The sequence below is a fragment of the Henckelia pumila genome, chromosome 2 (genome assembly GCF_033568475.1).
Source record: "Henckelia pumila isolate YLH828 chromosome 2, ASM3356847v2, whole genome shotgun sequence".
Lineage (NCBI taxonomy): Eukaryota > Viridiplantae > Streptophyta > Magnoliopsida > Lamiales > Gesneriaceae > Henckelia > Henckelia pumila.
Window position 1 is genome coordinate 183,271,184 of NC_133121.1, and position 16,790 is coordinate 183,287,973.

Sequence of the window (16,790 nt, forward strand, 5' to 3'; positions counted from 1 at the left end):
AGTAAGCCAGTTTCAACTACTCTTTCTATTAACATCAAGTTATCCTCTGAGATGTGTCCTAGCAGTGAAGCAGAGAGGATGGAGATGTCTCGAGTACCGTATGCATCAGCAGTGGGAACTTTGATGTTCGTCATGATTTGTACAAAATCAGACATTGCACAAGCAGTGGGAGCAGTCAGTCGGTATATGGCGAATCCTGGAAAAGAGCATTGGAGCACGGTTAAGAGGATCCTTAGATACATTAAGGGTACCTCGGATGCTGCATTATATTTTGGAGGATCAGATTTTACACTCAGGGGCTATGTGGATTCAGACTATGCGGGTGATCCAAATAAAAGAAAATCTACTACTGTTTAAGTGTTTACAGTTGCAGGAGGTGCAGTCAGCTGGGTTTCAAACTGCAAATAGTTGTGGCATTATCTACCACTGAGGCAGAATACACTACTCAAGATTGCAAGGAGGCAATATGGATTAAAAGGTTATTGGAGGAGCTTGGACATAAACAAAAAAAGATTCCTCTGTATTGTGACAGTCAAAGTGCCTTGCGCATTGCAAGGAATCCATCCTTTTATTCCAGGACTAAACACATTGGAGTTCAATTTCACTTTGTACGAGTAGTAGAGGAAAGAAGTGTGGATATGCAAAATATTCATACAAAGGATAACATAGCTGATGTTCTGACCAATCCAGTGAGCACGGAGAAGTTTGAATGGTGTAGATCCTCAAGCGGCCTAGCAAAAATGTAAGCAGCGGGAATGACAAGATTGAAAGGATATGTGGAGATGTGTTTGATTCTCAATCAAATCTCCAAGTGGGAGAAATGTCGGTTTGAAAAGTCAATGAGACAAATGGCAAAATGAAGTAGTCGAAGCAATTTAATACATTGCTTATTGATTACATGTGTACGTACATCAAAGAAGGGAAATTCAGATGAGAATTTTTCTTCTCATTTATGCATCGAGGAATTTCACTATAAATAGGTGCATCCTATCGGCATTCTAAACATCCCATCTTCAGTTCTTTTCTCTCATTTTAAACATTCAAATATTTTGAGTGTATTTCTATATATATTTGTGAGATAGGTTTTCTCCTATATTAAGAGGGTAAGTGTTTCTTTGAAAACACAGAGAGAGGTTGTAATTCTTCAAATATTATAGTGGAATCTTTTGGTCTTGCTCGTGGTTTTTACCCTAATAATTGTTGGGGTTTTTCACGTAAATTTTGGTGTCTATTTATTCTTCAATTTTCATAGTTTCTATCTCGTAATGCCGTACCTAAAACCAACAAATATTGCACCATTATTTCTTCTGGTAGGTTGTGTTTAGTTGGTTTTAGTGTTTTGTGATCTTTACATGTATATACTATGGATAATATACTCTTGATACAACAAGGATATTTCAAATGTTACGTAAGATCTACTCAAATTTAAAATTTGGAATTAAATGGATTGTTTAATAATCAAATATGATCTGATTTTCTAGCCTTTTTCCGGTGTGTTCAATGTGGTCTCCTGTTACTTTCATTCTTTGTTAGTTTTCATATTTGGTTTCTGTTTTTGTTTTTGTTTCTGTTCCGTTTTTCTTTTTTGGGTATTTTGTCATTTGGGATTTTTAAGATTACAATTAAAAAGAATGGTAGCTAATAATTGTCATAAAACAGCAGACATTAAGTAAGCTGCAGTTTCTTGGATACACATATTAGCAGTACTATTATCTTCCATTAATCTTAACGAGTGTCCAGCTTCTCTAAATGTAATTAAAGCTAAATGTAAAATAACTTATACAAAGTTACTTTTAATTTGTATGAATATAAGAGTAAATGTTAAATTGAAATTTTAAGTGTATGTGTTGTCATTGTAATTAGATCTTAATCTATTGATAATTGTTGTGCGTGACTAAGCACATCCTTACATAATTTCAAATTTCTACCACTTATATCCACTCATGGTGCAAAACCTTAAATATGAAAATCAGAAATTGTGCAGAATCTTCTCATGAAATTGATGTGACATTTTACTGAATGTAGTTCATTTCCCTATGTTATCTTATGAGTAAATGATTTAAAAATCCCTACCAACCCTTTAAACTTTATCTTAACTCCCTAACCACAATTTTCTTTATTTAAACTCCCTAGTGGTCCCCATTTTTGAATTAAAAATTATTTAGTAACTAATTCTTTGTACGTGGCATTGTTAAACCTATCGAACCAGTACCGGCCATGCAAGACTATTAGTTACGCAAGGTTTCCAGCCGATATACTCCAAATTAGGGTCCAACATGCTTCCGTAAGATTAATTAAATTCAAATACCTCTTTGACCATAATGTCGTCGGGTCATACCTGCCGAGTTTTACGAAGTGCTCCTCACACTCCAACCACGCAGTCGCAACAGATGGTTTCTGCACAATCTCCTTCAACGACACCCAGTACAGCCTTAATTCGTTTTCTACCTTAAGGCGTATGATATATAAATTTAATTATAAAATATGAGCATGAAATAACAAGAGACTTTAAGGAAATTATTTAGACATAATATTATTACATAAATCAACTTCTTTGAAGAGGAGAAGACAACTTGTTTAGCTACTCATAGTAGCCTTGTTCTTGAAATACATAAAAAAAAACTTAATACAAAAGAGAGAGAAATATTACAACAATTTATTTGTAAGAAAACTGAAGGGAATGATCGATCTCTTCAGCTTCCTTAAATGCCTGTATTTATAGATGTAGTTCCACTCGTTTCACCGAGAAACTTCAGGGAATCTCACAGCTGTCTTGTATTTTTTTTTGCCATTATTGATGGCATCTTTTACTAGTGAATGAGGCAGATGTCTTGTATTTTTTATGCCATTATTGATGACATCTTTTACTAGTGGAGAAATCACATGTCTGCCACTTTCTTTTGGCTTTATTCTCCTCACATGCCTGCTTTATTGTTGTCGGGGCATCTTTTGCTTTTGAAGTAGGCCCCTGTGAAAACGCATCTTCAGTGGTCCTTGTCCACCTTTGCGTGTCTCGAAAAAATCCTTTCGATCCGTTCGGGGTCTAAAGGTTTTTTAAAATTTTGGCTCCTTCTGATTTGGGAATTCTGGGCAGATATTCTCTGATCATCGTCCAATATGAGCCATGTTACAAAATTTTCGGCGAGTTTCTTTACTCCCCGGTAGCTTGTTGTTCCACAAAAGATTTCTCTTTTTTTTCGAAGAGTTCTTCCGCAAAGGCTGTAGTTTTCCCTGTCATTGTGTTTAACAGGAACGATCCATTCACAGAATTCTGATAAAATATGAATGGAAACTTGACTTTGTCCATCTCAGTAAGACAGACCCAAATACCCCATGTCCTTCTGGTTGAGATCTCATTTTCCCCGAAAGTGGACACCAAGGGTATTTATTCAGTTTTAGGATCTTTGATAAATTTATGATTATTTATATCAGGTCTCCTCAGCTTGATGAAATGAAAGGGTTCGTGTGATCCTTTCACTGTTGGTTCTGGAGCTGCACTGAAAAAGTATAATTCAAGAACATACCCTCTGGACAAATGATCATTATTTGCCCATGTTTCTAGGACTGCTTCCTAGATCCATTTTGGTAACTGTGATATCTCCGGAAAGCTTGGTGACGTTGTATAAACTGAGGCCAAAGCCCCAAATTCATACCAGAGTTTTACATCTTTAGAATTGACATTGTTTTTTAGCCAAACCCTTGGATATATTCCTGTAACATCAACCCTGCAAGTGTTTGGGTTGATTTCACTCATTGTATTCAATTTCTCCCACCTCTGTTGATAAACCTGGAATGGAAAAAAAATAGATGGATTAGTATCAATCTTAGATTTGCCCTTGTCAGTGTTGGGCCTAAGATTGATCTCTTCCTCTTTTACCCCAGAGGCGGAGGGTTGATTTGATGAGTTCTTCTCATCAATTTTTGCTTCATCTAATTCATCAAAAGCTGATGGTAGATTAGCACTTGTATCTTGGGTATTAGAATTCCCAACATCTTGTTCTACAACCAGTGGCTGTATTTCTTCTTGTAAAACCAAAGGTTTTATCGTTTCTTGTTTATAAGAAACCAATGTCTTCTCTATAGCCCTCACAATTGGCCCTTGGATATCAGCCCATAGTTGAGTTTGAGCTTGCAAACATCCTGTAATACTATTAGATACTTTGATTTGATCAGCTTGTTGTAACCTGCCAGCCATTTCAGCATTAATGACTAACTGGTTGAACTCGGTTTGAAGCAACCCAAGGTGTTCCCTGAGATGCGTCTGCATTTTCATGATGGAACCCACGTCACTACCTTCCATCCCTTGTTAAAAAATCTGCAAGAATATTTTCATGAGATTTAATAATAACAATATCAAAAATATAATTCTGACATAATGCTTGTCATCTTAATAATCTAGCCTTCTCTGGTTTAGATTCAATCTTATTCCTTAAGAAAACTTTTACCTGAGTATTATCAACTTTTAAGGTAAATTTTTTAGCAAGTAAAAATAAAGGTCATTTATCAAAAGCCTTTTTAACTGCGTAAAATTCCTTTTCGTTGATATGCCATCTAATTCCCTTAGATTCTGTAAAAAAGCCGCTACAGTATCTGCATGGTACTTCCCCATTTGGAGTGAGCTTAGTAAGGACTGCTGCCCACCAATCATCGCTGGCATGTGTAAATAATACCAAATCATCCTCATCGACTGATATAGCCATTTTTGGAAGTTTCTTACATATCTCTTTCAGTTGGTTTACCCCTTTAGTATGGTCATCGATCCATATAAACCTTGTGTCCTTTTTAACAAAGGACTGAACACCTTCCTGTACATTGCAAGGTTGTTTATGAACATCCCTGCAAAATTAACCACTCCGAGAAAACTTTGGAGTTGTTTTACATCTTTGAGTTTATCTGGAAAATTCTGTACCTTTTCCACAATATGGGGCTGTAGGATAATTCCAGATTCATCAATCTCTATGCCAAGGAATTCGATTTTCCTTGTTGCTATGACTGCTTTCTTTTCAGATAAAACCAGTCCTTCTTGTTTACAAATTTTAGAGAAAATTTTTAAGTGTTTAACATGTTCGTCTATGTTTTTTGATGCTATAAGAATATCATCAATATAAACAAACATAAAGTTAAAATAATCTTTAAACAGATTATCCATCTTTCTTTGAAATATCTGGGGTGCATTAGCCAATCCCATAGGCATAACTTCCCAAATATAGTGTCCTTGTGGAGTAGAAAAGGCAGTGAATTTTTTACTGCTTTTTCCATTCGAATCTGGTAGAAACCAAACTTACAATCAAATTTTGAGAACACTTTGGCATTTAGAACGCAACTTATTAAATGTTCTCTACTAGGTATAAAGTACCCATCAAACTCCAGGATTTTATTAATATCTTGGTATTTAATAACTAGCCTGGGTTTTCTTCTTTTTATTTCACCATGATTTCTCACCAGAAAACCTGGGCTGCTATATGGTGAAATTCCTTATTTGATTAGACCAAGGTCCAAATGTTCCTTGATAATTATTCTCATATCCCTTTGATTTGTTATGTTCATCAGGATAGGCTTATATCTGACGAATTCATACTATTTGTCTTCCTTTAGAGTAAGACTGACTTTGAGTTGATTTCTATCCCACCATGCCAAAGGATACTCTTTGTAACTTTCTTTGAGCCTCTTTTTGACATCTTCAAGGGATACCTTATTATCTAATTCTATATCTCTGTGATTTAAAGTTACCTTGAGAAGCTCCATATCCTCTGTTTGGAGTTATTGTTCTGTTGTTATTTTCTACATGGTTTCTCCAAACCTTCTTGGATCTTTCATTTTTGGGTGAAAAAATTGTCCTTTATCACCACGCTGGCTGCGAAATATTATCGGCAATTGTCGATAAAAAGCAACCTTGAGTCTTTGAATGATAATTTTATGATCACAAATTGTAGTGAACATAAGCCTTTTTGACTCATTGTCTTGTGTGTACATCTTAAACATTTGTAAGAAGTTATTTCCTAACAAGATATCAGCTCATGTATCATGAAAATAGATTGGTGGTGTCTTTACTTTGTACCAAGGTGTTTGACCTGTTCCTCCCATAAGGATCTCTGCTTGTTTTATTCCTTTGCAAAGAATTAAAATTCTTCGAGAGAAATCTCGTCCAGCAATTTTTGGCAATTATTCTTCACATTCTTCAGGGAAGACGCCTCTTTTTGCTGTACAAATTCATGCTTCCGAGTCAATGTAAGCTGCAAAGTATTCAGCCTTATATTGTTCATACAACATCCCTATCGGAATGTATATGGAGAAAGGACTTGTTGTCATTTTTTAAAGGGATTACTAAATGGCCCCGCCATTTTTAACAGACTGTGTTGTAACTCAGTAATCCGATTAAGACTATTCACCTTTAGTTTTCCTAAGGCCTCAGAAGGTAAAGTATGATTACTCCTTTCTACTTCTTCAATGCGTTCTAGTAAATCATGTTCATGACTTATTAATTTCAACAGTTGCTTCTTCCTCTGTTTGTAAACAGAGTTTTCGAATCTGATTAAGGGATTGTCCCTTATCCAATTCTCTTGGTTTTCCATCTCGTAGAATTCTTATTGAATCCTCCAAGTCTTTTCTTTTGTCATGAACTCTATTCCTTTTTCAAAGCGTTTCCATGGTTTATGGTCCTCCAGAAACTCTAGGCCAAGAATGAGCTGATCCACTTCTTTTCCTGGAATTCCACAGATTTGAACTTCCAATTCTCCAATATTTATCACTCCTTGGTAAGTTCCTTTTTCCTGTTGTTCCAAATAGTAAATCGAGTTACAAGGGAACTGGATCCGATGACTTGTAATTTCGAATACTATTTTCACTTTTTTCCATCCTTCTGGAGATCTAAGTTTTCCTATTATAGAAAACTCCTTTTCTTCTGGTGAAATTTCTTGAATAGGAGATTTGTCCCATCTCCTACTTGTCATTCGGTCTCCTTGGAAAGATAACCTTCAGGGTTCTATTTTAAGGTCTTTGTATAGAACCGGTATGTCTTGAATTTGAATGTTTGTTTCCTGAATTAAAGGAAACTCGATCCTTTCTGGGTATATTGTTTGAGCAACTTTCCCAAAGATCTCTGGAATTTCAATGAATTCATTTCTAATAAATAATTCAGAATGGTGAGTATTAGAAAGAGCATATGAAATTTGATATGTAATAGAATATGACCTATTACCTTCCTTCATTAGTCTTTTTTTCTTGAAATTTTGATGCAATGTCAAGGCTCGACTAAAATCTATATCAGCTAAATTATAGGCTATTCTTGGATAAATAACTCCCACAATTTTTCCTACACACAAATTTCCCAAGATAGTTCCTAGAACCGCATCTTGTATATTCCCCATTCTTTTATCGCATACTACGATATCTATGAGTGAATCTATTTCCTCTTTAAAAGTAGCTTTTATCATAATCTGGATTGCTCCAATATGAATCCAAGACATTGTTTTTGCTACTTCTACTTTTAATTTCTGTAATTCCTCTCGAATTTCTTCAAAGGAAATTAACTGCATCTCAATTTGATTACTGGTTAATTTCATAGGGATCGTCATTTCCCTTCTGGATACCTTATAAATCAAATTATGTCTTCTTTGTCTTAACCCTAGGTTTTCTAAGACTCTTTCAACTTGTCCTGCCGAAAATTCTTAGTAATTCTTTAATGTTGGATTTTCTCTCATAATACTTTGGACCATATTATGAGATATCGTGGTTTGACTGAAGAACCCAACCAAACTTTCATGTGTTTCATGCCGAAACACTTCCTCTTTACTCTGATTCTGATTCTGATTCATCCTCAGAAACTTCTTGACTAAACGATATCTCTTCTTTGTATATGCTTTCATCTGAGGGGATATCATCAAATTGATATACTTGGACTAGATCTTGAAAGAAGACCGCATCATCCATATCTGATGTTGCTTCAAAGAGTTTAACTCTTTTTTTCTCATTTTCTGGACAATTTGTAGATATATGTCCTCTTGCTCCACATGTCCAGCAGTTGCAATCCTTGAAACTTTCACTTGCTCTTGTATGAGTTCTTCTGAAAGTTCTTCTTGATGGTGTTCTTCCCCTGCTTTGTGATGAGCCTGTTGCTGGAGATGTTCTTGTAGGTCAACTTCTTCTACCCGATCTATAGGATCTGGCCTTTTGTTTGGACCAAAATTTTCTTAGTTTTCAAGAACTTTTCATTCTTTTATTATAGGGATTATTTCTGAATTTTTTCCTTTTAAATCCCTGTGATCTGTTTCCAATGATCGTTGGAAGATCATTTTCTTTACAACATAAAGGTGTACGTTTATCTATACCCCTTATTTTCTTGTAGTTCTTCTGTAATGCTGCCATATGGCACCATTCTGCCAATTTTCCTTTCAAAAAGGAGGCGCGTCTTGTCAATGTATCAAGATTACCTGGAACGTATTCTTTAATCAGTATTTCTCTCCAGGGACTTGGCATTTTTGCGAAAAACAACTGAATAGCTACATTTTCCTCGACTCCCGAATTCCATCTGTATTTAGTGAATAACATAATGTATTCATCAACTAAACAGATATCATGTAACTCGAGGCTATACAGAGCTTGAGTATATCTTCTCTTTTTCTCTGTATCTTGATTATTGAATTAGTCTACCCCTATGAATTGTGCTTTAAATAGGGTGGTCATTCTTCCTCCATTATTGCTGAGGGATTCTCCTGCTAAGATTGATTCCTTAGTTTCTGGAATAGTCATCTCCCAGTTTCTGGCATAGTCATCTCCCAGGCGATCTTGACAGATCCCATTAGACTCATTTCTAGAAGTTTAATGAATCCTTCTTTATTGAGATCTAATGTTCCTGCTGCTATTCTCATAGCTGATGTCCAATCATCTATGAGATCTTCTCTATTTTTGAAGTCCGGAACATCAAGATTTAACATAACCCCATAAGGATGTATCGGGTCTAAAACAGTTTTTTCATAAGGAGTTTGATGTAGTGGTATCTTACTCCTTCTTGATCTGGTTCCTGCTGGATGTGAATTTTTTCCAACATGGAACTCACTATGTGGTTCTTCTGTTTTAACCACATATATTGGGGGATTCCCTAGGGGTTGTTCATCCTCAGGAGAATTCATTTTTAGATCTACTACTTTGAGATTCGCAAAAGAATCCGCAAGATCTTGTAGATCTTCGAGATTTAATCTTTCTAAAGTAGTCATCAGATAGTTTTTTTCTCTGATACTGCTTTTATAAGATTAATCATCATTTCATCATCAGTTAAAGGTTTTTGAACTATTTTGGTTTTACTTTTCTGATGTAACAAAGGTTCGGTACCAAACGAGAGTGGTAACCTTCCTCCTGTATTTCCTTTTCTAGAACTAGAAGTGTGTTCTAGGTTTATGATTTTAGTTTGAAGATCCTTTAGAGTTCCAAGAATGTCTTCTTGTTTCTTAAGGATTTCTTCAATCTGCCGAGGTATTTCATACAGCTGATTGCTGTAATATTGTACCGTCTTTTGAATTTCTCTAAGATTTCCGGAGAGTTTAGAGGAATCTGGGGTAATCTCTAAAAATTGAGAGTTAGAAATCATCTTTCCTTTTTCCTTCAAAATTGAGAGCATTAATCACAACCTGTTGTAAGTAATCTATTGTAAATAGATTAACTTGTATATAGGATTTCATATGAAAAAAATCCTCTTGATTCAAACATTCGTTTGAAGTCATCTTTTGTAAAAATCTTCTTCTCAACAAAGAAAAGTATGAATTAACGAATAATATTATGTCTGAATAATTAACCTAAAGCTCTGATACCATTTTTCGGATAATTCTTTATACTGCAAATGAGCACAAAATCTCCAGATTCAAGCATAAAACCTTTAAATTTTAAGCATAAAACCTATAGATTTCAAGCATAGATTAGCATAAATCCAATACAAGAATTAAACATTAAAATATTCAAGTTTGGTGGTCCTAGGGAGTTATAGTAAAGAATATTTTGGCTAGGGAGTTATAATAAAGTTAGGAAGGGTATTAGGGATTTTAGGACAATTTACTCTTATCTTATTCTTTAATTCATTATATCATCAGATGGAATTTCGAGTGAATGGCTCTTAATATAAGATTATTTAGTCTTTCTAGAATTTTGCAATATAAGCAATCTACAACAGATAGAATTTGCCTTGGATTTATAACCATACCTACTTGTTATGGTTACATGTACTTTGTGGTTTCAATCTATGAACTTCAGCAATTATCATTAACAGTATTAGTTACTGGAAAAATCTGAATTGAATTAAAAATGAATGTTATATATGTGGAGCCTGTTGGAGCAAATCCACATAAACTTAAATCCAAAATCAACATGTTAAATCATCAAGAATAAACTGTAAACTTAAGCGGAAGCGTACCTGAATCCGTAACAATTGATACTGGTGTAGATCTGCATGGTTTGGTCTTCCAGATCAACACGATTTGCCTTGAGAGTCCTTTAAATTCTCTCATGCTCTCTGACTATCGATGGAAATAGAATAGAACAGAATGACAGTGTCGTCAACATCGTGTGATCTGGGGACCATAACCCTATATTTATATTTTGGGATTCTATTTAAGTCCATCAATCAAATAGAAAAGTCCACTAGTATCTACACATTAAAGGCCACACCCTATTAGATACATTAAAGCCCAAATAGACCGAAACCTTATTTAGATCACTTTTTTGGGCTAAATTAATTTGACAGTCCAATATACATAATTATTTACATATAATCCCAACGTTGGATTTATGATCCAACAATCTTCCACTGGGCTATATGTGAAACTTTATAATTATGTTTCGCAAAAAATAACCAAATGAGCTCAACTTTGCTGTTATTACCGAAATGTATCTACTGCTAATCCAGTTCATCAATCATACTAACATAGGATCAAAGAGGCCTTTGTCACATTTATCGTAACTCGACCCAGAAATGGTCACATATGCCAGATAACTGAATGACATGGATTATGATGTGGATGTGCTGCATGTAAATTTCATGTAACGTGATCTTAACATGCCTATTTCCAACTGGTCCACCCTTAAACTTTAGTGAGATCAACCATAATAGAGTCAGAGTGTGAATAAATCAAAACCATTATTTCTGCAGAAATAACCTTCCTTTATGTATCCATAAACCAAAAATCGAATCACTGAAACTTGTCTATAAAAGCATTTAAAATTACAAACTCCCACAAAACCTGAATATCTTTGAATGACGAAACACTCATACAAATAATGTGCACACAAAACCTTTTGTGTGATAGTCCCTTAGCAAGTGGATCCACAATCATAGAGTTTGTACCGATGTGCTTTATAGACATTATTCACTCTGAACTCTTACTTCAATAATCAGAAACTTGATTAGATGCCTTATAACACACTATAAAATCTACTGTCATGACAAAAGAGACTATAACAAGTGACTTTTTAGTACTCTTTTGTGAGATGACACCTTTTGACAGTAGATTTAAATAGTTCAACATAGTTTTCACACTATCTAGACATCCTTTAAATCAGAGTCAGTATACCAAATGAACCGATCCGACCTCTGATAAGTGAGCATATAATTTCTTATTTTCTGTAAATTCCATAATACGTAATTGACTATTTTTCAATAGTCTACTCCTGAATTATTTAAATATATGTCTAACATCCCAATCACGTATATAAAAACTTTACGTGTATATACCTTAACAATGCATTAGATTCTCTACTGCTAAGTCATAGAGAATTTTTTGTATTTCTTTTCTTTAAATCATTATTAGGGCACTGATTGAGACTAAATTGTCTCTCTTAAGTTAGAGTATCACCTGGTTTATAATCTTGCATCCCATATCACTTGATAACTTTCTCGATATAGTTTTTTTGTGATATTCCAAGATGCCTCGAGAGCGATCTCGATGTATCTGTATACCCAGTACAAAAGATGAATCACCAAGATCTTTCATCTCAAAATTCTTAGCTAGAAATCTCTTGGTGTCATGCAACATGTCTATATCGTCTCCAGCGAGTAGGCTATCATCATATACAAAACCAAAAAAAATATTTACTCCCACAGACCTTATGATATATACAATCATCGACCAAATTCATCTCAAAATCGAACGAGATGATCACATGATGAAATTTAAAAATATCATTTATTAATTGAAATTCAGTACTATGTCAATATATTCCTGAACAGTCCTTCAAAGAAACCAAAGAGAAAGACTCTTTACAATTGATGTCCTTACTGTGTAAAATCTCATTAATGACAAGACGAGCCTTATATATTTCCACACTACCTTCTGAGTACTCATGGTTTTAAATATCCATTTAGAACAAATGAACTTCACACTTTAGGCAATGAGACAAGATATCAAATGTCATTGTCTTTCATAGATTTTATCTCTTTATATTAACATCAATACATTTCGAGAGTTAGAATTTTTTCATGAATTAATAGAAATTGATAAAATCATTTTTTATCATGTCAATGTTGACCTTATTCTCTTGGAGAAATACAATCAAATTACCCAAGACTGTATTTATTCTCTCTCGAGTGGAACTCCATAATGACAAGGTTATTGAGATGTAAGAGTTTTTCTTTTAGAATATTTCTTGAATGAGAGATTTACCTAAATTGTCTTACCGTATTATGTTTTGAACAAAGTCAAAAATATAATTTTGATCAATGTCAATAACATCTGTGAGAATATTAAAATATTCTTCCTTAAAGATAATTTTCAAAACTTTATCTCCCACACAAACTCGACATCCTCAAAAACCAAGCATTTTCCAAACTGAGAATCAAATTAATTGTGGGACCATAAAACTTTTACCCCTTAGATCTTTAAAAATCGCTTTAATAAAACTTTGTTAAGGATATATGATGCAGTCACTAGTATTTTTCCATAAATGAGATATAAAAAATCATATCTAAAATAATAATCTATGGACAATATAAATTATTGTTGATCATTCCAAAAAAAAAAAACATATGGAAGACCCACTAATATCCATATTAATAAGTTCATAGACATCCAAATTCTTGTTGACTTCAAATCTCCTTTAATTTGTTTGTTTTCCCTTTATACATTTAACACAAATATCAAAATATGTTAAATTTAAAGGATTGAGAATTTCATCACACATAAGTTTCTTTATTCTCCATCCAGAGATATAACATAATATCTTATGTCACGACGTAACTGAATTCTCATTTACTTGAATTTTATTTTTGGTTCTGCCTTGTAAACTTAATTGCAGGGACTCATTAAATGAAACAATTGTACCAACTGAAGAAAGATTATTGTCATGTGATGAAGAACCAGAGCCAACAAATTTTGAATCATGAAACAACCTAAATTTCTATTTCCAAATGAGCAAGAGAAACCGAATTTTTCCAAAATAGAAATAGAAATTATTCCGCTTAAAAGTCGGTACAATGAATGTTTCATCTAGATTCAAATAAAACTCGACCTTAACAATAATCTAAAATTTTCAATCATTTCACTTTTAACTGTTTTGCCATTGTACATCGATAAATCTTTCATCATCATTTGAACTTTAGCAATAATAATAGCCCCGCATAGACACACTGATGTTAGCACCAAAATCTATCCACCACATGTGTTTAGACATCAAAGATAAATTAACCATAAAACAAACCAAATTTAAAAACTTTATTTTCATGAGCTTTTTAGCTCCACAGAAGAAACAATTATTACTTTCCGATTAACTCAGTTTCTTTTGTTGTTCTTTTTGAGGTGCTATATCTGCAGCTTACTTTATCTTTAATCATTTATCTTTATTCCTCATTGAAAGTGAAGTTGTCAAGAACGTATAAAATTCACCCTTTTATTATTGACAAACCTCAGGTTCAATATTCTGAATGTGATTCTTAACTTTAATTATATCTTTTCGACATATTGCCCTAAAGAGTCCTGAATGACTTATCTTAATGATCATCATATATGCAATTTAATTTCTCCTACCTTTCCATCTCCCTCCTTTCAAAAAAGGTACTCTAGTTCATAAAGGTATACTTGAATTAATCTTTATTGCAATATCTTTGATCATTATTCCAAGAACTATCAATATGTTTACTTTTCCATAACTTGAAATAACGAGCATCTTTGAAAGTAAGAATAAAGTTGATGTGGACAGTAAAACTAGCAGAAATATTCAAATAATAACTGAACAAAAAATTATCAATAAATTAAATATGATCACAAAAATGCACAAATAAGTAATATTAAATTCAAATAAAAGGAAATTCTCATCTCAAGATACCAGACACTCCATTAATATTTCATCTTTGGACAAAATATTAACTTGTAAATGATATCTTGGTGTAGTAATCAAATAATGATCATAATAACATATCAAATAATAAATCTTCCTTTGGGCCGATATATTATTCATATGTAAAACCAAATAATAATCACATATTTATTACCACAACTGCACATGTAATTCTATTAAATAATAACCTTCCTCTGGGTCGATTAATTATTCACATAAGTTACATGTACAAAACTTTTTATATTCCAAAACAAATTAATTTCCACAATAGAGGTCACTTTGGCGACATGTTGCTTCAATCAATTTATTCCAAAATATATATACCTTAACTATTCCTTTATTCAAATTTAATATCAAAGAAAATTGACCTTTTTCTTAAAAATTAAATTTTAAGTATTTTGATCAAATTCAATTATTTAATCATTGACTGTACGATCAATGATGTCTGGTGGGCAAATCAGGAAACTATCTGGTCATGGATGATCTTTTCGGGTTGGGTTCCCGTATGTTCAAAAAATTAACTGACCCATGTATATTGACCCGATAAACTTAATCCATAGAAAATAATCAATTAATTCAAATAATGCAAACCTCATAAGGGATATCGAAAATTGATAGTAAATAGCATGTCAAATCATAATCTTCCTTTGGGCCGATTATTATTAACATGAAAACCGAACAACTATCACATTTTACCCTTGTAGAAACATATATGTAATCATATTAAATATTAATATTCCTTTGGGCCGATTAATACTCATAAAAATTAAATATACAAACTTTTTATATTTCAAAATAAATTGATTTTAATCAACTCGTTTTAAAATATATAAAAATAACCTTATCATTATTTGAATAATTGAAAATTTAAACTTTAAGCCAAATTATCTTTAAAACCCAAAACAAAATGGGTTTATAACTGAATTAATATTTATCCAAAAATCTGTGATGGGTCATAAAATTTTCCTAAATCTGAAAATACTGTAATTTTTTATTTTTTTTTTAAAATTTTCGAATTTTCGAAAATTAACAAAAAATAGGAAACCCTAACCCATGTCCTTCCTCAACTCCTTGCCGCGGACGCCGCCACCTTCCTCCGACCAATTTCGACCAGGCAGAGACAACACATATGGAGGCGACCACCACGGTGCCATAAACTGTCCCGATCGTCGCTTTATCGGCCGGAAAATTGGCTTGATTTTTTCAAAGCTCGCGACCTAACAGACGAGACTTTGGCTTTGAAATCGGAACTTTATGCGACGATTTTCGGCGATGAGTTGATGCTGTGTAAGGCGCCTGGTCATGGGAAAGTTTTTACCTCATCAATCGCCACTGGAAACGGCCTGTAGGACGGCCAATTTGCATGATTTCCGTCGGCCCTGAAACCCCAGCCGAAAAATTTGAATTTTCCAATTTTTTTATTTTTTTAATCCGAAAATAAATATTAAAAAAATATTTTGAACTGGAAATTCGACTTTGATTTTCTGTTTTCGATTAGACCAAATCGAATATAAACTGTATCTCAATGATTTAAACATGAGTGGCTCTGATACCACTTGTTGGAGCAAATCCACATAAACTTAAATCCAGAATCATCATGTTAAATCATCAAGAATAAACTGTAAACTGAAGCGGAAGCGTACCTGAATCCGTAACAATTGATACTGATGTATATCTGCATGGTTTGGTCTTCCAGATCAACACGATTTACCTTGAGAGTTCTTTAAATTCTCTCACGCTCTCTGAATATCGATGAGAATAGAATAGAACAAAATGACAGTGTCGTCAACATCGTGTGATCTGGGGACCATAACCCTATATTTATATTTTGGTATTCTATTTAAGCCCATCAATCAAATAAAAAAGTTCACTAGTATCTACACATTAAAGGACACATCCTATTAGATACATTAAAGCCCAAATAGACCGAAACCTTATTTAGATCACTTTTATGAGCTAAATTAATTTGACAGTCCAATATACATAATTATTTATATATAAGTCCAACGTTGGATTTTATGATCCAACAGAGCCTCCATCGGGTCAATAGCATCGATATTTAGTTTGTTATAAATACACCTGGCTATCTTACAATAATAACAGGAATAGTTCGAAAGGTAAAAATATAATAATAACAGGAATAGTCTACTCTTTTATTACCGCATAATATCATTTGATGATGGCAAAAAAAAAATGCTCATTTTTGAGGAAAAATCCCGGTTCAGTCCTAAATGTTTGGACACATTCCGATTCAGTTCTAAATGTTTGAACGTTCCCGGTTTGGTCCCAAATGTTTTTCAAAAATTCCCGATTTAGTCCTAAATGTTTTTATATTCCCGGTTTGGTCCCAAATGTTTTAAAAAATTTCCAGTTCATTCCTAAATATTTTAGGTTGCAGATTTCGTCCTAAATATTTTTCAAAAGTTATCGATTTGGTCCTTCCATCTACAAACAAAGTGTGATAAAAAAAAAACTTA